This window comes from Salvia miltiorrhiza, chromosome 2, assembly GCF_028751815.1.
Source record: "Salvia miltiorrhiza cultivar Shanhuang (shh) chromosome 2, IMPLAD_Smil_shh, whole genome shotgun sequence".
Lineage (NCBI taxonomy): Eukaryota > Viridiplantae > Streptophyta > Magnoliopsida > Lamiales > Lamiaceae > Salvia > Salvia miltiorrhiza.
In genome coordinates, this window is record NC_080388.1 from 4,027,002 (window position 1) to 4,049,319 (window position 22,318).

The window sequence follows — 22,318 nt, forward strand, 5'->3', positions numbered from 1 at the left end:
GGAGCAATCATCCCATCAACAGGGCTAAGAAAGCCAATGTACTCGTAAACAGATAGAGGATAACCAGTAGAGGGTCCTGCCCTGTCCAAAATGTAACAAGAACCATGAGAGGTTCTACAAGACTGGCAATGATAGCTGTTACATAGTAGCCAGAAGGGGCATTATGCAAACTGTTGCCCGAATAAGCAAACAAGAGACGGGCACCAGGCTGAACCCGCCTGCTCAGGCTCCGTATCTGCAAGCAATCCATGTTTTGCCCCACCACACCAAGAGTAGTAACCACGCCAACAACAACAACAACATCATCATGAACAGCCCCGTCATGCTAGGGCTTATGCTAAAACAGAAACAACCCGAGAATACTTGAAAAAAAAAAAAAAAAAAAAAAAAACTGGCACTACTCTTGTGGTACTTCTGTTTGACGTGGGTGCTTCACATACTTTCATAGCAAGTATAGGTGTTGACACCCTAGGACTTAAAACGGAAGGAGCTAATCAAGATTTGAGTATCTCTTCATAAATATATGGGTGACGAGTTGGCTTCAAAGGCACCATGCAGAAGGGCTCCAAAAGAATTGGAAGAACTCGAGATCCAACTTCAAGAACTTTAGAACTTGGATTTATCAGACCCAGTGTATCGCCTTGGGATACACCTGCACTTTTCATGAAGAAGAAAGGTGGCACACTGAGAACGTGTATAGACTACAAAGAATTGAACAAAGTGGCACTCAAGAACAAATATTCATTATCTAAGATAGTTGATTTTTTTTTATCAGCTCAGATGAGCGATTGTATTCTCATATATAAATTTGAAGATCTAGATACCATCAACTAAAGATTCGACCTAAAGATATATCTAAGACGACCTTTCGAACCGAATGTGGCCAATACGAGTTCGTGGTGCTGCCATTCGAATTGATCAACGCACCAGTCATATTCATGAACCGAGCATTTCACCATTACTAAGACCAATTTGCCTTAGTTTTTATAGACAATGTATCGATCTACTCGAATAACGAGATCTTAATTTGAGATAAAAGAGATCACTCGAACTATGGAAGGATTATGGATGTAATATTAACTACCATCCCGGAAACGCTAATGTGGTAGCTGATGCCTTGAGTCGTAAGATTCAATCTATGATGGGATCTTTCCTCACTTATCAGGGGGAACTCATGAAAGATTTTTGTAAAATGAGTTTAATAGTGGTTAAACCACCAGAATTAGTAGGAGGAATTAATACCACGATGGTAGTAATACCCAATTCTAAAGGAAAGGTGCTAGATGCACAAAGAAATGGTGAGATCTTGGAGAGAATACGTTTAGCAATAAGAATAGGCAAGCCTACACATTACCACGAGACGTCGGATGATGCGTTAATGTTTGAAGAAAGATAGTGTATCCCACATGATGAGAAACTCAAAAATGAGGTAATGAGCGAGGCTCATTCCACGTTATATACTGCCCACCAAGGAAACACAAAAAGTACTAGGACTAGGAAGGAAAATTTTAGTGAATAGATATAAAGAAAGATATAGCTTCATTTGTTGAGAGATGCCTAACATGTTAACGAGTGAAGGCTTAACACCAAAGACCATATGATGAGTTACACCCATTGGAATTTCCAGATTGGAAGTGGGAGCATTACAATGGATTTCGTGGCTAGTTTACAAAGTCGAAAAGAGGGAACACCGCCATTTGCGTAATAGTGTAGTGACTCACGAAATGCGCTCATTGTATAACAATACCAATTAGATACTAATCGAACAAGCTAGCCTAGTTGTATACCCGAGAAATTGTGCGTTACACGGTGTGCCCGTGACAATCACTTATGGATGTTTAAGAGAAAAATTCAGGCTATCGGAGATTCGAAGTTTACATCCAGGTTTTGGATGAACTTGTAGAAGGAATCAGGCACGAGGTCAAATTTTAGTGTTGTCTTCCACTTACAAACGGATGGACAGTTTGAGAGAACGATTCAAACTCTCGAAGAAGTGTTAAGAGTAATAGTACTAGACAGAGGTTGAAGTGAGGAATCAGTGCTGTCATTGATTTAGTTTGCATAAGATAATAATTAGCAGGCAACCATCGATATGACGCCTTATGAGGCAATATATGAAAGAAAATGCAGATCGTTACTTTACTGGGCAAAGTAGGTGAAGGAGAATCTTAGGACCAAAAATGCTCAGCAAGATGATCGAGATAGTTCGATTGTCAGAGAAAGAATAAAAGAGGCGATAGAATTTTTTTTTTTTTACTTTGATACGCGCCGACCTGAGTTACATCTTTAGTAGGAGACAAGGTCTTCCTAAAAAGCCATCTCCCTCCAAATGAATAATTAGGTTTGGTGTCAAAGGTAAGCTTATGTCACGATTTCTGGAACCTTAGGAGATTCTAGATAAAATAGGCCTAGCGGCTTAGGATTGGCGTTACCGCCAATTTATGGGAATGCCCAATGTTTCCACACATCCCAACTTAGGAAGTATGTTTTCGATCCAAAGCACGTGATCTACCAAAAGAAGATGATTCTTAGCCCAGATTGAGCTATAAAGAAAGGCCAAAAGCCATCTGGGATCAAAAAGTGAAACAACCCAGGAGCAAGTCTATCACTTTAGTAAAAGTCCAATGGAGACACCATGGATAAGAAAAAGCAACGTGAGAACTCGAAAGCAAGATGAGAGAACTTACCCAAAACTTTTACGATGATATGCAAATTTCGGGACGAAATTTTTGTTAAGAGGGGTAGTATGTAGTAGCCCGCTCTTTTATTTATGATTAAGACCAGTAAATCGATAATTATTATTGCATCTTTCAGTAATTGAAAAGTCTAATAATTATTTATATTTAGAATTCAACTAGGATTCTAAATTATATGAATTCTTTGCCTATTATTATTTTAGTTATGCTTGTTAGCTTCGCGTGAGAGAATCGGGATATGAATTATTGAGCCAGTTAATAATTTATATTTTCAAATCTATAACTGACTTAGCAAAGTCAACTTAAAGTTGTTATTTTATATGCGATAGAGATTTTATTTCTATTAGTTACTTGAAAGTCGTGATTTGGTTCAGACTAATGAGAACGAGTTAAATTAGTTATTTAATTCGTAGAGATGTTATATCGAAGCATAGTTATTCAGCAAAACCTAGAATCGATTTTATAGATATGCAATGATACAAAAAAATTAGATTTGCAGATATAGCTTTACACAATGACTGTAGAGAATTATTTACATCACCACTATTCCCTACTTACAATCAAAACCTATCACTATCACAAAACACTACAGCTACATACCTACAAGCATGCGGGAGAGAAAAATGAGAGAAGCTGCATGCGGGAGAGAAAAATGAGAGAAGCTGTCAATCAGCCGCAACTCTACCTATTCTCTCTCAAGGCTTTCACATGGCATAGATGACTAGATACTCAAGTATAACTACCAAATTCACGCCTGTAACAATTCAGCTGCAAACTTCCTTCTTGAATTTTCAACCTGCATTCAGAATGAAAGCAATCCACAGTTTATTTCAGTTCCTATCCTCTGGATTCAACAACAGCAGCAGCCAACCATGCACCAAACATTCGCAAAGCATTCAAGGTATTATACTATCTCGAATTTCAATCCAATCAAGCATTCATGTCAACATGTTCAAGCTATGGCATTACAACTATGTCGATTCATTCACAGTTACTTTACGCTTTAGAACGACAAGCCATGAGTATTCTGCCCTTAACAACTAGATATTGAAGTAGAAGAAGAATGAGAGTAGATAACTTAGCTTTAAGAAATAGGGCAGGCTGCCTGTTCGGTCAAGCCAAGACGACGACGACGGCGGCAGCTCCTGCTGCTTCGGCGCAAATCGTGTGATAACAGCAGCAGCGTCGCTAATGGCGGCGGAGGTGGAAAAGAATCAAAGCTCGATCCCCTGCCCTCCTTGACGTCTGAAACAGGACCTGAACGGCCAAGAGGAGAAGGCGAGACGACACCGGCTCCGTCGATTTGTGGCCAGAGAACCGCGACGGCAACGCTTCCAGATTCGGAGGAAATTAGGGCTTCCCTCGTTTGGAATTTTGGGCAACGGAGGAAGGTTTTGGAGCTGATGTTGGGATAAGAGATGGCATGGCGGTCGACGGTCGCCGGATTCCAGAGCGGCGGCGGCGGGCTCCTCGACGGAAGACAAATCGAGAGAGGTCGACTGTTCTAGAAAGAGGAATCCTTGACTGATTTTGAAAGTGGAGAAGATGGGTTTTAGGGAAAGGAGGCGGCGCGGTCAACAATTGGACGCCGGCAGCTCGAACGGCCGGGAGTTGCGGCGGAGGCGATTTCGATTTCAGGAAAATTAGGGCTCGCCCTTTTCGCCTCAAATGTACTATCAGTGAGAGAGAAGATAAGAGAGAAAGGCAGGTACGGCCGCGTCGGACCTAGGCTCGGCGGCAGCCGACGCCGGTCGGAGCAGAGACGGCCATTGGAGCTTGGACTGATGTTGAAGGAGACTCGACTGTTATGAGAAGAGGGAAAGCTCGACTGATTGTTGAGAGAGAGAAGAGGACCGACTGTTTTGAGAGGAGAGATCGAAGGATGAGAGGGCGGCCTCGTCGGCCTCGCCGGAGCCGTTCGCGGCGGAGCTCGCGTAGAGCGGGCGAGAGAGAGAGAGGTCTTGAGAGATTTGAGAGAACAAGACCGACTGATTTGAGACGAGAGAGAGAAAGAGAGGACCGAAAGTTGGGGAGCTGGGCCTTGATTTATTTTGGGCCGCAGCCATTTTTCCATATTGGGCTGAGTTTTAATATATTAAAAGCCCAGCTGCATTTATTAATTGGATCCTTATTATTTTCTATTGGGCTGAGAATTATTAAAGGAATTGAGCCTCATTCATTCTATTTATTTGGACTATTGTATTATATTAACTAGGCCTTGTTTGATTTATTTATTTGAGCCCAACAATTTATTATTTATTCATTTGGCCAAGATTTATTTAATTACTTAAGCCAATGAATTATTTCAATTGGGCCGTTCATATTAATTATTAGGCGCACGACTTATGTCGAGCCTTTTAATTATTTAAACCTACAACAGTACTTTCTTCTATTTATTAAGCCCGATTGAGTTTTACGAGAATAAAAGCGAGTAAGTCGAAGTATTTATTTATTCGTTTCTATCGACTACGAGGAGCGGGGTATATTTAATCGGCGGAGTAGAACACCCTGCAGAGAATGGATTAATTTTAGTTAATTATCCGGCTTCATGAGACGAGACTTAGCTTTTGTTTAAATCCAATAGCCTGGATTAACAATAGAAATTCCCCGGTTATTATTTCAGAATAATAATTCATGCATAAGAGGATCATGCATTGTTAATTTCATATTCTCATTATTTGAGGATTTTGCTCGAGCATTATCTTATTTATATTCTCGTAATAAAGGTCAAGCACGAGATTAATAATCAGACAAGGAGCTACTGTACCACAGAAAGTTTCTATCAGGTGGGCATTACTTTCATATATATCAAATGAGTTTAAATGTTACGTTCAAGCAAGTTATTTCATGACTAAATTAATTGAAGTTATTTCAAATATTGTCTTGCCATAAAATGTTTCAATTTCAGTATGATATCTATCTGATGTGGTTTTTATCATGTAATCGAATTCGGGTCTTGAGCAGTTGATAGCTATCCTGCCAGGGCTAGTGTACACCAGTGACCGTGAGTCATCTAGCGGGTTGGCCGGTCAAGTGACCGTGAGAGGTGGCCACCTCTCCGGCACACAGTTCCAGATATGATAGATTACAAGAGAACTTAGACTGCAGTCGAACTTTAAGAATCACAAATGAATTTAGTAAGCTTGGGCCTTTTAGCGAAAAACTCCCTTGCTGTACTCTTTATGATGGCATGACAATTTACAATTTTGAAGCATGTATTTTTATACTTAGGCATACGTGCCCACTGAGTACTTTTGTACTCAAACCCTGCATATATTTCTAAATGTGCAGGTTGAGCAGCTGCCGATGGTGATGAAGTGACGAGCGGGACTCTTTTGTTTTATTATGTATTAATGAACTCTAGGGTTACATGTCTTCATACATGTAATCAGAACCTTATTCCGCTGCGTACTCAGAAGTTTTATGTTATTTTGGATAAGTCGGAGTTATCCGAACTTACTAGTTATTTGAGTCTATACGACTAAAACTCCGTTATATTATAAATATCCATGTTGTTAACAATGATACTGCGATCCTTTCTTGTTTGATTATTCCCCTTTCTACCCCGCTTCTAATCTCCCTCCATTAGTCACGGTTTCCCCGGCTTAATTATCCTTAATTAGGGCCGGTCGTGACAATAGTTATGTGATAACGACAAGAGAAAGGAGAGATAAAAAACACCAAATGCTATATTCATAAGTACCCACACCCCAAAACTAGCAACAAAATGTATTTTTATGTTGTTGCGTACTATATAGTTCATATCGACCACGTGAATTACATGTTGACATAGCAGATATACATGTCGAGCCAATCGAATATAACAATCTATAGACTTATAAAGTCTATGAAAATAGTGATAAATCAATCTAACAGAATTTGCTAAACTTTATATAGAATTAAGACAATTCATAGAATTAGCAGAATCCACATATTATAAAAAGTCTGTCAAAATCTTTTAAATTCTTAATTGAATACATCCCCGAAGAATCCAATAGTTGTTCCCTAGAAATGGTTTGTACCCACTCACCATGGCCGGGCGGCTGACGAAGAAGAGATCGCCGATGGCGACGAGGTTGAGGAAATCTATAGAAGATGTAGGCATCACAGGGGAGAGAGACAATACTTGAAAATCTCTTATGGAGTGGTGATCTTTGTGTACAGATTTTGTATTGATACTAGGGCATTAAAATCCTTCAAAATCACTAGATTTATATGGATATTTAAAAGTTATAATTGAATACCAACATATTTTTGAGGACTTTTTAAAATCTGAATTGAATACCTATGAACATTTGAAATACAAAAAAATCTTATAAAATCTGAATTGAATACCTACTGATATTTAAATTAATTTTTATTAGAATAAGTTAAAGACTAACCATGTGATGTGAATTGAGGACCTCATATTAAACAATGCAGTGGCCCATTCACCGTTTTGGCCAAGGCAGAGTTTTGAGAAATATCAATGCTAACTCTTTTGACTTTAGTTTGAAACAAGAAGTAACGAATTTTGTTTGGGATACAGACTAATTAACGTGCATAATAAGTATTGAAGTGTCCCACATTGGATTGGAGATAGTGGCATGAGCCACTTTATATGGTGAGACAACCATCTCCCTTATAAGGCCTTTTAAGGGAGGAATAGACCCAATATCCATTTCTAACATGGTATTAGAGCCAACCCAATCCAATGATGCCCCCCCCCCAATATCATTGTCAACAGATGGCGTTTGGGATGGACTGCGCGTGCGGGGGTGTATTGAAGTGTCCCACATTGGATTGGAGATAGTGGCATGAGCCACTTTATATGGTGAGGCAACCCTCTCCCTTATAAGGCCTCTTAAGGGAGGAATAGGCCCATTTCTAACATGGTATCAGAGTCAACCCAATTCAATGATGGAATAGGCCCAGTTCTAACATGGTATCAGAGCCAACCCAATTCAATGATGCCCCCTCCCCCCCAATATCGTTGTCAACAGATGGCGTTTGGGATAGTCCACGCTGCGCGTGCGGGGGGTGTATTGAAGTGTCCCACATTGGATTGGAGATAGTGGCATGAGCCACTTTATATGGTGAGGCAACCCTCTCCCTTATAAGGCCTTTTAAGGGAGGAAGAGGCCCAATATCCATTTCTAACATGGTATCAGAGCCAACCCAATCCAATGATGGGCCCCCCAATATCGTTGTCAACAGATGGCGTTTGTGATAGTCCACGCTGCGCGTGTGGGGGGTGTATTGAAGTGTCCCACATTGGATTGGAGATAGTGGCATGAGCCACTTTATATGGTGAGGCAACCCTCTCCCTTATAAGGTCTTTTAAGGGAGGAATAAGCCCAATATCCATTTCTGACAATAAGGAATGGTATAAAATCAAAATTAGTATAATTCATTTACTAATTTAATACTCCCTCCGTCCCACTAGACTTGGCACACTTGCATTTTTTGTTTGTCCCACTAGAATTGGGACTTTCCTAAAATAGTATGTGGTCCCTACTTTATCTACTCACATAAAATAAGTGGACCATACTTACTTTACACTCTTAACCCTTTATTCTTAATCTCCGTGCCCAACTCAAAAGTGCCAAGTCTAGTGGGATGGAGGGAGTAATATATAGGTGGACTAGAATAAAAACACATCTTAAGTGTATAAAATATAAACGTTTCTTAATGTACGAATTTTATGTAGAACACGTATGAATTTATCCAACAGAGTTACGAATTGCGAAAAATAAATTTTTGTTACCTTGGGGATTCGAACTCAATACCACGAATTCATCCAACAGAGTTACGAATCAACCGTAGATCTTGATGATCTAAAGGCTGAAATCATTTATATTTTATACACTTATATTATATATATATATATATATATATATATATATATATATATATATAGGGGGGCCGCTCCAATGAGACCCCCTAATTTTAGTGAGATCTAGGGCACGATCTGGTGCGTTTATTTTATCAATCCTATGGCTGATATTGTATTTGGAGGGTGATTTTTTTTTTCGCAGGGTTCGAATCCTGGAGGGAGCATAATATTTTAAATTTTGTTATTCATCAGTATATACTGCATTGTTCATCAGTATATACGGCCCTGTTCATCATTATATATGTCTTATTCATTACGAATTTTTTAAATTTTATTTTTCATCAGTATATACCTCTTGTTCATTAGATATACGTTTTGTTCATTAGTATTATATGTCTTATTCATTGTATTTATGTTACACGAAAAATAGGGGGTCTCACTGGAGCGCGCCCCTATATATAGGTTAGCTTCAATAGAAAATCCCCCTAAGATTAAGAACTAAGAATCAATCTAAGCCCTTAATATTATTAGATCCAACGTCCTATATTTAATTAATTTATAGATTTAAGTCATTAAATATCATACTTAAAATAGATTTAAAAATCGAAAAGGAGATTTAGGTCATTTAATCTTGATTCCGAATAAGAAATCTCTTATCAAATCCCGAATTTGTCATTGATAACGTTCGGCTGGAGATATTATGGATATCTCCACGAATTTCATTTCTTTAGGTTTCACTCTCAAATTTACCTAGTTCGTCGAATTCTGGTTTTCAACGAAGGAAACCATGGAACACACTAATAATGGAGGTACCTTCTTAAATATAAATCAATCAACTCTAATTAAGGAAACCATGGAACACATTAAAGTTCATTACAGTAATGGATAAGTTCAACAAAATATGAACCAGGTTCCACGAGACTGCAACATAAAACAATCAGCCCTTAGTATTATTATTTTATGATACAACGTTCAATAAACTGAATCAATAAGTTCGTTGCAGATTGTTATGTTGCTCGCCGAGTGGTTTTCCGTTCGTCGTTTCGCGATGGTGTTCGGCCATGGAGTCTCTCGGCTTAGCCGTTTGTGTGCGTGGAAGAATGGACTACACGATGGTGGTTTCTCGGCTCTCCGTTACAGTAGGGAGAGAGAAAAACAGAGGTCGTAAATCGATTGGTTGCTACATCAGGAATACGACATTGGTTGCTGAAGGATGTTGCGGTCGTTGGTTGGGGAGATGGAGATAGTATTTTGGCTTTTCGATTTGTGATATTGGTAGCATGAAGATGAAGGAACGGCTACGTGTTGACGGCTCACGACCTAGTGGCCGATCGGCGCAGAAATGAGCCAGCGAAGGGAGCCCACTTACTTCTGTTCGATTAGTCATTGCAGCATAAAATAAGTTGAATAAAAATCCATTAAAATTCATTACAGTAATAGATAAGTTCAACAAAATATAAACCAGGTTCGACGAGACTTGTGGCATCGTTGTCTTCTTCTTCATCATCGTCCTTGACTCGTCGATTTTGATCTATCACATGCGCCATGAGCTCTTCGTTGATGACGTTTCTGATGATGTTTATATATGTTGCTATAATTCTTCGCGGCATCGCAATTTGATGTTGATTTTTGTTGTTGTTGATTTCTAATTAATATATTTCAAAAATCATCAGATTTAATGTATTATGCAATGAATTCTGGAAATATGCACGAGTAAGAAGAATATTAAGGTTTTCAATGGATAGTTGAACGTATAACGTATCTTCATCCAAAATCTTCTAAAAATAAGAAGACATGATTAGTAGTATTAATGGTAATTATGGATTTGCTTAATCAGTAAATTACAAAGATGTTCGTTTATTGGCCGTGTAATCATAAACGAAATCTTGACCATTAGATTAAGTTAGATGAAGGGTCTAGATTATTTCTCAATTCTCACTACATTTATACCTTCTTAATTGAACTTTTGTCTATATATATATATATATATATATATATATATATATAGGAAGAGGTTCTAATAAAAACCTCTGTTAAAATGAGAACTAGGAACCTAATCTTGACCTTTTAAATATTAGATCTAATGGTTAGGATTTAGTCAACAAAAGAAACTGTGCATCTATTATATTTTACTGTGCACTTAAGAAAATATGCAATTTATGCAATTGAAACCAACAATGCAAAATACTCCAGCAAATCGAAATTGTGCATCTATGCAATTGAAATTGTGCATCTATGCAATCGAAATTGTGTATCTGTAGTTTAATCTCAGCCCTCTATTTTATTTAAATCAATGACTTTAAATTGGTTCCTAGTTTTCATCTTAAGAGGGGTTTTTATATTAACCCTACCCTATATATATATATATATATATATATATATATATATATATATATATAGGGTGGGGTTAATGTAGAAACCCCCCTTAAGATGAAAACTAGGAACCAATTAGAACCATTGATTTAGTTAAAATACATGGTTGAGATTAATTTGCAGATGCACATTTTTTCAGATTAATTTAAATATAAAATAAAATTAAAGGGTAAAAATGTAATAAACAATTAAAAGAAGAAATCGATTTTCACTATGCACTAAGATTTTCACTTTCCATTTTACACTTTGACCTAGGGTTTTTTACACCATAGTTAAAAATCGACATTGACGGCGGCGATTGGGAGTGCAATTCGATCTGTGCAGATCGACGGCCATTTCCGGAGAAAGGCAGCGACGTGGGTGCAATTCGAACCTCCGTTCTGTGCAGATCGACGGCCATTTCCGGTCGGAGGATTTCAAATCAGAAGTCAATCTTTACTAATCGACGGCGATTTCTTGGCGGCGGACGTCGGCGGCTGCAAATCAACGGCCATTTAAGGGCGGCGGCTTTGAAACCGGAATTTAGCGGCTTTGATCCAAACCAAAGGACTTCGACGGTGGAGATTTTGAATCCGGGTTTTTAAATTTTTAATATTTATCTGCTCTTTGCTATAAGTTTTGCATATTTAGTTGCATATTTAGTTGCATATTTGGTTATTTTAGTTGCATAGCTTTAATTTTGTTCATGATTCGTTGAAGATTGTGTGTGATTTGAAACATCATTTGCTTGCTTATAGTTAGAATTGCATAGTTGATTATTTTAGTTGCATAGTGTAAAAAATCCCCCATTAATTGGTGCATAGATTGAATTTGGCGCCTGGTTCGTTGTGATCAAACCCCAAATATTTTGTTGTTTTTCCAAAAATTTGTTGAATATATTGTGTAATGCTTGCCTGTATGGTGTTGCACAGATACACTTCTTAAGTGCATAGCTGATTTTAAAGTTGCACAGATGCTTATAGAGTTCATTGCATAGATGCTTACCTTACGTGCACAATTTGGGCTTTCAAAACTAATATAATTGCATAGATGCTTACCTTAATTACGTGCACAGTTGGGGCTTTCAAAACTAATATAATTTCATAGATGCTTTTATTACGTGCACATTTGGTGTTTGTATATGATTTTTTATTTGGGTGCATAGGTGGTATGATATGGTGCACATTTGTTTTAATTGCATTTGTGCTGAAATCGCATTTGTTATGGTGCACATTTGTGCTCAAATTATGTGAACGATTCCAGCTTTAACTGCACATTTGATTGATAAAAATGCACAATTGGATTGATTATACTTTTGTGATTTTATCATTGATAATTGTATATTTGATTTCAGTGTGTATGCGTGTCTGAGAGATGCAGTTTAAATTCTATAAATGCATAATAATATTTTACTTATTGGGGCTATGGAAAAGTGTATCATTGTTCATGATCGATATGCAGTTCCATTTATATTTATTAGTTTCATGGTTTGTATATTAGACAATGATGAATTGTGGATAGGATGTGTTCTAAGTTAATTTGCTTTCTTGAGATTAGTTGAGGAAGCAGAACTTGTGTTTCATGCATGTGAAACCATATCATGTTCTGTGGTAATGCTTTTTTTGTTGCACAGCTCATTATGCCTCGTTCAAAGAAAGCACCTGCTAATTTGGATAACCAAGGGCGTCCGAATGGTATATTGTGAATATTTTCATTAATTCCAATTTAGAAATATGTTTATTAATTTGGGTGTTTTTTCCAGATGACAATGGGGAACGATTTGAAAAGTTCTACAATATTTTAGCAGAGAAGATTGCTGAAAATATTGTTAAACGGCGTGGAACATGTATAATAATAAGGACTTTATATATTTTCATTGATTTTAATTTAATTTGTTGTAAAAATATTCATTTATATTTGGTTATTAAATAAATGGGAATAGCTCCAAAAATAATGAAAATGACGATGCAAGAAATGAGCAATTTGGACATGATGACGCACAAGGTATTAAAAACATTTGAACTATGTCATTTGTGATTTAATTTTAATTTTTCTTTGCATGCAATGTTAAATAATTCATGTTGTGCAGTTAACGTGAGAAAAATTATCGATGATTGTATTCAAGAAAAATTGTCGAAAAATAAAGGAAAGGAAAAGGATCAAACGTCTTTTCAAGACACAATCCGTAAGATCTTTAACCCACAATATATAATTGGAATACTAAGCATTATTCAAAGTAGGATTCTTATTTGTGCAACTTTTTCAATCTTTTAGTGAATGAGCTAAGAGTTGTAAGTGCTAGAATGGGCGTTGTCCGTAAAATGAAGGGAGCATTGTGCATTGATGATGATGATTTCAGTGGAGATGACGTGAACATTGAGAAAAGGAAAGAAAAAGTAGTGGAAGAAGCTACTGCACCACAACAAACATATCCATGCAATTAGAAAACAAACATGTGCAATTACATGCACCACAACATCTGTGCATCGAATATAAAAAATGTGCAACAAACTATACTTAAATAAAGCTGTTCAACATAAACACATATACATGCACTTGCGAAATTTATGTGCTATGCAAGTAAAAAATTAAATTACGAAACTTATATATATTACAATCAACAATTGAAACAGCAATAATTAAAACTGCATAAATATAATTTTCTACCTATTTTATGAATAAAAAAACATTCTAACAAAAAATTAAGATAAGGAATAAATTCGAAACTAAATCATAGAAATTAATCTACAAAAAACAACAATTACTATATATTCATAAATACCTTCGTTGCTAATTGTATATAAAAACTTGCTTCAACTAGCTTCAATCAAAATTGATATTAAAAACATGGAAGACTATGGAACACTTAGGAACAAAAATGAATGAGAAAAAAAAAACAAGAAGTGTAAAAAACGAAGAAACCCTAAACTTGAAAAAAAGATTAGGTAAATATGTGTAGCATAGATTTAGAAAACTGTTTAAGCATCTTTTAATTATTTAATAGTATTGTAAAAGACACTACTATTCTCCAAATTAATTACAAAATGAAAACTCGCCAAATAGAAACCAACTAATCAATATTAGGCGGTTTTAAATTTAAGAAAATCTAAACCACTAGATCTAATTATCCCATGAAGAACACGAACCCGCTTGTACTCTTGCGGTCATCACTATCTCCAGTCCAATCGATGTCACTGTACCCGACAAGCTTATATTGATTAGTACTTGAATAGAATAGGCCATAGTTGATTGTACCTTTGAGATAGCGAAGAATTCGCTTTCGTGCCTTCACATAGTGGTTGGAACCTCCATATAGCGACTTACGAGCCTTGTAGCGTAAAATATGTCTGGTCTTGTGCAAGTTAAGTATCGCAGGCTTCCAACCAAGCTCTTGAAAAATATCAGATCCACTTTTTCTCTTCCTTCATTCTTGGATAATTTGATCCTGCATTCCACTAGCGTGTTGATTGCTTTGCAGTCCTCCATCTTGAACTTCTTAAGAATTTCATTGGCATATCCTTCTTGTGTGATGAATATTCCATTGTCAAGTTGCTTGACTTCCACGCCGAGGTAGTATGCCATTAGCCCAATGCATGTCATCTCGAACTCTTTTGTCATGGGATCTTGAACTTAATTAATCATTTTTGGATTATTTCCTGTAAAGATCAGACTATCTACATACAAGCACACAATTAAGATATCTTCTCTATTGATTTTAACATAGAGGGCATGCTTGTGTGGGCATTTTTGATGAAACTATTCTTCTCCAAGTACTTATAGATCCTGCTATTCCATGCCCTTGTGCTTGCTTTAGTCCGTATAGAGCCTTCTTTAACATCAAGACTTTATCTTCTTGCCCTTTCACTTCGTAGCTTATTTGTTGCTTGATATAGACTTCATTGTCTATACATACATTCAAGAAGTTAATTTACTTGACATCCATTTAGAAAATCTTCCATCTATTATGAGCTGCAAGAGAAATTATTAGTCGAATAGTTTCTAGGCGAGCGACTGAAGCAAATACCTCATCATAATCGATTCTTGCTCTTTGGCTATATCCTTTTACAACCAGCCTTGCTTTATATCTTTCAACTTCACCCTTGGAAATTCTTCTTAACTTTATATACCCACTTGACTCCAATGGCTTTGTGTCCTTCCGACAGTGTCACGAACTCCCATGTATCATTCTTCTTTATGGCTGGTCTTGATCTCTTCATCCATTGCAACTCGCCATCTTTGACTATTTGCTTCTTCTTCAAAGCTATAATAGGTTCACAATCAGCAAACAAGCAGAATAAGGTGAGATCTTCTAACCTTTCAGTCTCTTCATATATCTCGTCCAAACTCCTAGCTCGTGATGTGGCTCTTTCATTTAAGAAAAATGGTGGCGAGTCTTCAATAACTAGTACAAGTGAAGCTGGCGGAGTCACTGGCTCTTGTTGGACTTCTCCAACTTGCTCGACTGTCCTTTGATCTTCAAATTGAGGGACGAAAGTGAAGTCATCACTGGGACTGAAATCCCATACTCCTTCGTCGAACTCCACGTCTCGATTTATCACTATTTTCTCAATATTTGGATTTTATAACTTATAGCCTTTAGAGTTATAGTCGTACTTGATAAAGATGAATACTTCACTTTTGTCATCGAGCTTCTTTCTTATTTTATCTGGTACATGCATGTAAGCTTTGCTCCCAAACACCTCTAGTTGGGAAATTCCTGGCTTTCTCCTGCTCCAGGCTTCTTGTGAAGCCTTTCCCCAAACGCTTCTTGTCGGAGATCGGTTAGACAGGTATACTGCCTGAAACTCTTTAGGCAGATTCTTCATCTTTAGCATGCTCCTTGCCATCTCCATGATCGTCCTATTTTTCCTTTCCGCCACTCCATTATGTTAGGGGATCTTGGAACTGTCAGAGGCCTTGAATTCCATTTGCTTCACAAAAATCTAAAAACTCCCTTGATGTGAATTTTCCACCTCGATCAAACCTCAAGACCTTAATTTGTAGTCCGCTATCTTTTTCCACAGCAGCTTTGAATTTTTTGAATGCTTCGAATAATTCTGATTTCTACTTCAAGAAATATACCACATTTTTCTCGAAAAATCATCAATGAAGAGCAGAAAATAATTGTTTTATCGAGGGAGCTTGGATTTATTGGCCCACGCATGTCAGTATGAATCAACTCCAGTGGTTTTTGGGCTCTTGAGCTCGACTCCTTTGGAAATGGCTTTCTGAACTGCTTCCCGAGTATACAACCTTCACAGAGTTGATCAGGATGCTTGAGGGATGGTAGTCATTTCACCATCACTTCTTTGATAACAACTCCAAACCACCAAAATTCAGGTGCCCAAATTGAAGGTGCCATAACTAAGACTTATCTTGATAACACGCTTTCAGGCATTTTGCCACGTCATTTCAAATATTCAATAAGAACATTCTATTTTTAGACATTGGCACCTTGGCAATAAGATTATTTTTTCCATCTCTTATTGAAAGGTTATAATCTTTCATGTGAATATCATAACCTTTCTCTAAGAGTTGCTCCAATCTTAAGATATTATTTTTCATATTAGGCACGTAATAGACATTAGAAATAAAATTATGATCCCCATTCTTTAAATGAATTAAAATCTTCCCTTTTCCTTTTACGATCGAGAATTTTATATTCATCGCCAAAGGATATATATTTCCACTTACTGACTCATCAAGCTCAACGAATATGCTTTTTTCCCGCACATATGATTGCTTGCATCGGTGTGGATGTACCACATGTCATCTTCTCTTTCATCTCCTCCTCTGTATGTCAAAAGCATACAACCATTTTCTTCGCTCATATTTTGGGCATAGTTGGCTTTTTCCTCTACCTTCGTTTTTTGTAGTGACCCGCTCTTTTATATATTTTAAATCCAGTAATGAGTGTTTATTTTTGTTCATCAGTGAATGAAAACGGTTTTTATCCTAATATGAATTCAGCTTATGATCCTGAATTTATATTGTTAAAGCAGTTAATGATATTATTTCAGAGTTATAACTGACTTAGCAAAGTCACGTTATTTATTTAAGCGAGATGGAATTTGATTTTATTTTTACTCAGATCGTGAATTATTTCCGACTCAGGAAGTTAATTAAATCTGCGGATTTAATTTAGATATCAGAGCAACGAACGAATTAAATCTACGGATTTAATTTAGATTCATTTTATAATTTATCGATTTTAGTGAGAAATCACATGTCGAAATACGAGATTTATTTAAATAAACAGTATCAAGCATATACGAGCACACGATCCATCTTACAGTTACAGAATCACCGAGACAGAGAAAATACATCAATAATTCTCCTCTACATTTTTTTTTTCCTTTCTTTTTCTTCTCTTTTTCTTTCCATTAATTTTGTTCCCCACTCCATCAACTCCACTACCCTATGCTCCCCACCATCTCCACTACCTTTGCTCCCCATCAACTCCAACACTTCACCCATTCCTTCCATTTCGCACCAGCAATCACAAAGAGAAGGAAGACTTGGCTTAACTACTTTGCCAAGATTTCAAGCTGCTCCAGTCCAGTAGTACCCCAACACTCGAAGCTAGAGTTTATTGGGTGAAAAACCGTGCATGAGGTAAGGCAGCGAATCTGCCATAAGCACACTGCTCCGGCAGTGTTTTGCAAGGCGATTCCAGCCATCCAAACGGTTCCCAAAAATTCCCAAATTAATTGTGTATCATCTTTCATACATTTTCTATATTTTGGTAAAATTTCAGAATATTTAGAGCTCGCATGATTTATTTATGAATTTGTAAACATCACTGCCCATCTGGAATACATTTTTGGTAAACAATCTTTGGGAGATCATAAGTAAAGTTTCACTCGGTGAAAACCTTTGAAACTTGAATATGTCACTCTAGACTCCCGTATCTTTCTTTTGACATCGGCCTCACCATTTTTGAGTAAGGGAAACAACCGGTATAAATTCTTGAAATCTAGTTCTTATTCCATGTACCATCCAGTAGATTTTACAAACCTACGACTTTGAGGTGGAAAAGGCCGACTTAAATATTTGATTCTCAAGCCTATCTTTCTACTGAATATTCACTGACATGTTGGGAACTTACTTGTTCAGTTTTAGAATTTTTGGTGAAGCTTAAAGTGGTTTTTCCGATTTATGTTCTGAATCTGCCAAACTTGAACTCTTTTTGTGCACTGAACTTTAGATAGTCATATCTTCTAAACCATGAAGGTTCTTAGAGTAAATCCAACTGGAGAGTGTTATGATCTCTCCCTAGTTTCCAGATTGACCTTTGGGGTTCCCATTGGAGTTTTGTAAAGGGAGATATGAATTTTTAAAGAAAGCCCACTGACTTGGTTGTAATCTGGAAATATGAAATTTACAGATTTTTGCTTGTTAAATACCCATCTTTGAGAGGGCATATCTTGCTCGTTTGAATTGTTTTTCATTCGATTCAAATTGGAGAATGATCCTTGAAATGTCTAGTTTCCAGAATGTCTTTTGGAGCCTCATTTGGAGATCCGAGGTAGATTTGGTGTCTGTTGTAAAACAACCCCTTAAGAGCTCAAGTTGTTGAATTATTTTCTATGTATCAAAGTTTATTTTAAAGGATGTTTCGTGAAAGATTTAGTATATGTGCGTAACAAGTTTGGGACTATTTATTTTAAATGAGGTCCGTTCTTTATTTAAATTAGGATGGACTTTTAATGAATATTTTTGGGATTAAACTATTATTTCTTGATTTATATAAATTATTTTTAAGGACTTATAAATATGAATTTCGTAGGCCTACTGACCTACTGTGATCGACGGTTTGTCGATGTCTAACAGCTTTGAAAATTTTATAGCAAGTCCCTACATGAGTCTTGAGTACCCTGGTAAAATTTCAAGCCATTCCAACTTCGTATGATACTTCTTTAAAATGTAAAACCTAAACTGCACATTACTACTGAGAATTTCAGAGAACAGAGAAAAGAGTCATTTATTTCAGTAGCTTCCTGGGTGATCTAGCTTTCCAAATTTTTATGGTATTAACCTTATTGTGTTATTTAGATATCCACCAAAGTTGAGCCCAGTTTGACAACGTTTACTATTTTTCAAAAATACAAGTTTTCGATTGTTCAAAACTGCCGAACATGGTAGATCGTGGTAAAAACGTCATATCTCTCAAACCACTTGGAGTTTTCGACTCTATTTTTTTTTTATATGAAACTAGACTCGAAGATCTTTCTTTCGGTATGAGTCTCGAGTCCAGGAGATGTCGGAGTCAGAACAGATTAAATTTTGAAGTTGAGTCAGTGTAAAAGCAGAGCATGTTTTGATGATGTTTGATTGTGATTCTTATGTGCCTTATGTTGAGCCTTTTTATTTTATTTTATTTTTTTTAATTTTATAACATTACTTGTTCTTATTTATTAAGCCCGATTAATTATGAGATTATAAAGCGAATAAGTTGAAGTATTTATTTTCTATTGACTACGAGGAGCGGGGTTTATTTAATTGACGGATTAGAACACCCCGAAGAGAACGGATTAATTTTTGTTAATTATCCGGCTTCATGAGACGAGACTTAGCTTTTGTTTAAATCCGATAGCCTGGATTAACAATAGAAATTCCATGATTATTATCTCAGAATAATAGTTCATGCATACGAGATTCATGCATAGTTTAATTACGCATTCTCATTTAATTGAGAATTTTCCCTCGATTTAAAGTCTTACGTTATTTTCTCGGATTAAAGGTCGAGCGCAAGAATAAGAGCTCGTCAAGGAGTCACTAATCTGTAGCAAAGCTTTGCTATCAGGTGGGTTACTTTCATATATATCAAATGAGTTTAATGTTATGTTTGAACAGTTATTTCATTGCAAAATCTTTGAACTGAAAATTATTTCAAATGTTGTCTTGCCATAAATGTTTCAATGTTTGGTATGATATCTATCTGATGTGGCTTTGCCAGTTATTATGCAATCGAATTCGGGTCCTGAGCAGTTGATAGCTATCCTGCCAGGGCTAGTGTACACCAGTGACCGTGAGTCATCTAGCGGGTTGGCCGGTCAAGTGACCGTGAGAGGTGGCCACCTCTCCGGCACACAGTTCCAGATATGATAGATTACAAGAGAACTTAGTCTGCAGACGAACTTTAAGAATCACAAATGAATTTAGTAAGCTTGGGCCTTTTTAGCGAAAAACTCCCTTGCTGTACTGTTTATGATGGCATGACAATTTACAACTTTACGAAGCATGTTATATTTCATAGTAGGCATATGTGCCCACTGAGTACTTTTGTACTCAGCCCTGCATATATTTCTAAATGTGCAGGTTAAGCAGCTGCCGATGGTGATGAAGTGACGAGCGGGACTCTTTTGTCTTATTATGTATTAATGAACTCTAGGGTTACATGTCTTCATACATGTAATCAGAACCTTATTCCGCTGCGTACTCAGAAGTTTTATGTTATTTTGGATAAGTCGGAGTTATCCGAACTTGTTAGTTATTTGAGTCTATACGACAAAAACTCTGTTATATTATAGATATCCATGTTGTTAACAATGATGAAATACGATCCTTTCTTGTTTGATTATTCCCCTTTCTACCCCGCTTCTAAACTCCCTCCATTAGCCACGATTTCCCGGCTTAATTATCCTTAATTTTGGCCGGTCGTGACGGATATCGTTTCGACCCCCAGGAAGGGAGCCGTCATATTTCCACGGAATTAGTATGGGAAGAAGAAAGATGATCATCTCCGCCCTGCAAGCAACGAAAATGATGAAGAAGGGATACTCAGCTTACCTCGTATACTTGCACGGAGAACTGGGTACTGAAAAGAGTATAGAAGATGTAGCAATTGTACGGGACTTTTCAGATGTATTTCCAGAGATTCTGCCAGGGCCACCACCGGACAGACCAATTGAGTTTACCATTGATTTGGAGCCCGGGGCAGCTCCCATTTCGAAGGCACCATACCGAATGGCTCCTAAAGAGTTGGAAGAACTCAAGATACAACTGCAAGAACTTTTAGAACTTGGATTCATTAGGCCAAGTGTATCACCTTGGGGTGCACCCGTACTTTTTGTGAAGAAAAAGGATGGCACATTGCGAATGTGTATAGACTATAGAGAACTGAACAAAGTGACACTGAAGAACAAATATCCTTTACCAAGGATAGATGACCTCTTCGACCAGCTCAAGGGAGCAAGCGTGTTCTCGAAGATTGATTTGCGATCTGGTTATCACCAGCTGAAGATTCGACCAGAAGACGTACCTAAGACGGCATTTCGAACTAGGTATGGCCACTACGAATTTGTAGTTGTGCCATTCGGACTAACCAATGCGCCAGCTGTGTTCATGGACCTCATGAATCGAGTGTTTCATCCGTACTTAGACAAATTTGTCTTGGTGTTTATAGATGACATCCTGATCTACTCGAAGAACGAGAAAGACCATGAGGAACATCTGAGAATTGTCCTAGAAACGTTGAGGACGGAGCGCCTTTATGCCAAATTCAGCAAGTGTGAGTTTTGGCTCAGCGAAGTCACGTTTTTAGGACATATTGTATCATCAGAAGGGATTAAAGTGGACCCTGAAAAAGTGCAAGCGGTGCGTGAATGGAGATCGCCTACTAACCCTATTGAGATAAGAAGTTTCTTAGGATTGGCAGGTTACTATCGGAGGTTTATGGAAGGATTTTCCAAAATTGCAAGGCCAATGACGCAACTACTCAGGAAGGGAATAAAATTTTCTTGGACAGAGGAGTGCGAGAAGAGCTTCCAAGAACTCAAGGAAAAGTTGACTACGGCACCAGTGTTAGCCGTCCCAACAGCTGATAAGGAATACGTGATCTACACAGACGAGTCCAAAAATGGACTTGGTTGCGTGCTGATGCAAGAAGGAAGAGTGATAGCATATGCGTCACGATAGCTTAGGCCACATGAACTGAATTACCCGACTCATGATCTGGAGTTAGCTGCAGTGGTGCATGCGCTGAAGATTTGGAGACACCACCTATATGGAGTTAGATGTGAGATATTCGCAGACCACAAAAGCCTGAAGTATTTTTTTCGAGAAAAATGACCTTAATATGAGACAAAGGAGGTGGCTCGAACTAGTGAAGGATTATGACTGCGGTATTAACTACCACCCGGGTAAGGCCAATATAGTAGCTGATGCATTAAGCCGTAAAACTCAATCTAGGTTGGGATGCCTCGTCACCCAATAGAATGAGCTCATCAAAGAGTTTGGAAAAATGAGCATAGAAGTGGTTAAACCACCAGGGATGATAGCAAGCGATACCTAACTTGAAAAAGATGATTGTAGAAGCACAAAGAAAAGACGAGAAAATGGAGAAACTACGGGAAGCAGTAAGGAAAGGAGGAGTCAAGAATTATCAAGAAGCAGCAGATAATGCTATCCTCTTTGAGGGAAGAATATGCATTCCCCGCGATGATGAGCTTAA

General features: G+C 37.4%; 2 long non-coding RNA genes across 2 annotated transcripts; both read left to right on the forward strand.

The window, feature by feature from the left end:
- Window positions 1-11,230: 11,230 nt before the first annotated feature.
- LOC131012784 (uncharacterized) lies at window positions 11,231-12,836 on the forward strand. Its single transcript, XR_009097440.1, has 3 exons — window positions 11,231-11,460; window positions 12,497-12,557; window positions 12,626-12,836. It is a non-coding gene; the product is annotated as an uncharacterized LOC131012784 (long non-coding RNA).
- A 4,281-nt stretch (window positions 12,837-17,117) lies between these two features.
- Window positions 17,118-20,446, forward strand: LOC131012779 (uncharacterized). Its single transcript, XR_009097435.1, has 2 exons — window positions 17,118-17,478; window positions 19,607-20,446. It is a non-coding gene; the product is annotated as an uncharacterized LOC131012779 (long non-coding RNA).
- Window positions 20,447-22,318: the final 1,872 nt, after the last annotated feature.